The sequence below is a fragment of the Cucurbita maxima genome, unplaced genomic scaffold (assembly GCF_002738345.1).
Source record: "Cucurbita maxima cultivar Rimu unplaced genomic scaffold, Cmax_1.0 Cma_Scf00033, whole genome shotgun sequence".
NCBI lineage: Eukaryota > Viridiplantae > Streptophyta > Magnoliopsida > Cucurbitales > Cucurbitaceae > Cucurbita > Cucurbita maxima.
In genome coordinates, this window is record NW_019272049.1 from 1311694 (window position 1) to 1314435 (window position 2742).

Sequence of the window (2742 nt, forward strand, 5' to 3'; positions counted from 1 at the left end):
ACAGAGAAGCTCTTTATTTTAAATTTTTATTTATTTAATTTCATTATATATTAAAATTAAGTGGTAAATTTTAATTAAATATTTGAAAATAATTAAATAGATATTTTATTTTTATTAAATGATAAAATTAGTGTCCAAATTAACATGAATTAAAACCAATTTAACCCAAACCAGAACCCTCTGTTCCTCACCGCGATCCGCCATGTCTAACCCCAACACTCATGTCTCTCCAATATTGCATCCATACCCACCCCCCGCAACACCACCGGCGTAGCCACCGACGCCCATGTTAGATAAAACCTGTGTTTTTTCAGTTTTTCCTTATTGATTCACACGATTTCAGAATACCTCTATTTGACCATTTGACAAAACACGTCGAATGGATCACCAAAGTTTTAGACGGCAATTTTAAATACGAAATCTTTTCAGAATATTGGATAACCCATTTTTTGAACCAAGTCAAAATTTCAGTCATTCTCTCTCTTTTATCATTTTATTTTTCTACTAACAACCTCCCGTCGACGATTTCCTCTCACCAAATTTCTCTGGCTGATTATCAAAAAACAACAAGTGGTATCAGAGCCAGGTTGAAGCCATCAGTGTATATGATTGGTGAGGAGCCAATCTATCAACAAATAAGTTGAATAGCTCAAGTGGTTAGAGCGTCAACCTAACTACACACTGGTCTCAGGTTCGTGGGGCCCATCTCGGGCAGGCTCACTCACTCCTCCACGCCAGCCGCCGCCGTGTGCCGACTTCTCCACCAAGCGCACCGTGCAATCAGCTTGAGATGGAATACCATTTCAGCTGTTGACAAGGAGGGTCGTCTACTCCACACTGAGGAGGAATGGCTTGCACGTCTAAAGCTCCATGACAACATCGGCGAGATCAACGGGTCCTCCACCAGCAGCAAAGACGGTAAGAAGCCATGGATGTCCCATAGGCACACGCGCGGGAAAGATGAGAATCAAAAGAAGGAGTCCGACCAATGGCAGGCCGATCTGCTCGAACTGTGGGAAGAGAGGACACTTGAGCAGAGGAATTGCTGGAGCAAACTTAGGAACAAGGAGAAGGCCGAAAGGAGGCAATTCGAGGAGGACGAGTCAGCTCTCTTCATGGTAAAAGCATGCCATTGTCGATTCAGCTCTCTTCATGGTAAAAGCATGCCATTGTCGATTCCAAATCCACAAAGATGGATGTAATCGACGACGATGTTCAACTCGAGAAAGAGCCGTAGCGGGACGGTGAAATTCGGCGACGACTCCGTCGTCAAGATTGAAGGACGCATCACCGTCCTAGAATTAGAGATAGAGCAACCCGTCAGTCTCTCGACCAAGACCAAGAGGTATCTTGGAGGTGGCACGCAAGGTACGGGCACTTAAGCTTTCTTGCTCTAGAAAAGCTACAGACGGAGGAGTTGGTGCACTGTTTGCCAGCAATCAAAGGCGTGAACAAGCTGTGCGACGGGTGCCTCATCGGCAAACAGAGGCGCGCACACCCTTTCTGCCTCGAACATCCTACCAATGACAAAAGATGCGAGTGCTACGCACAGACCGAGGCGGAGAGTTCACCTCGAAAAGTTTCGGTAAGTACTGTGACGAGATCGGCATACAACGGCACCTAACGAATGCCCTACTCCCTCCAATAGAACAGAGTGGTGGAGCGCCAAAATCAGACCATCGTCGGGACAGCGAGGTCATTGTTGGTGACGGCCGGGATGCCTGGGAGATTCTGGGGAGAGGCAGTAATATGACGGTCGTCTATCTCCTCAATCGGTCAACAACCCGAAGCCTTGACGGGAAGACGCCATATGAGGCCTGGTACAACAAAAAACCAGCGATACATCATTTCCGCGTGTTCGGCTGCGTCGCATACATGAAGGTAACACGTCCCCACCTCGCCAAGCTCGATCCTAGGGGGCAGAAGGTCGTCTTCATCGGTTATGAACCCGGGAGCAAGGCGTACAGACTATATGATCCTGTAGGGGGCGAGCTCACGTGTCTCGCGACGTCGTCTTCGACGAAAGCACCTTCTGGCAGTGGAATGACGTGATCGAGGCAGACCATAATCCAAATCAATTCACGGTGAAGTACCTCGTCACCGAGCCGGAAGAAGGAGGAGCCCAGCATCAGCAGCCGTCACCGCCGCAAGCAGGTGCAACCCCTGAACCAGTGGAATTCGCAACACCACGGACTCGGAGGCCAGGTACCGAAGGAAAGACGACCTAGTAGGAGGAGGTGAACCACCTGGACTGGCAGCGCGCGAGCTGAAGAAGTGGCCGAACTACATGCCATTAGTGCAGATGAACCGAACACCTTCGCCGAAGCAGAAAAGAACCCGTGCTGGCTGAAGGCAATGCAGGAGGAGATGACATCCATCACCGAGAACCAGACGTGGAGTCTGGAGAATATGCTGTCGGGACACCAAGCCATAGGGGGCTCAAATGGGTTTTCAAACTGAAGCACAAGGCCCGTCTGGTGGGGAAGGGCGCTACGTCCAGAAGTGGACTTCGAAGAGGTATTTGCGCCAATGGCAAGGTTAGAATCCTTCGTTTCTTGCTGGCAATTGCGGCACATTACTCTTGGGAGGTTCATCATATGGACGTAAAGTCTGCTTTCCTTAATGGAGAGCTGAAGAAGACCGTTTATGTCCGACAACCACCTGGCTTCCTGGACAATGACAACTCCAATAAAGTACTACGCCTGCACAAGGCACTCTACGGGCTTCGACAAGCTCCACAAG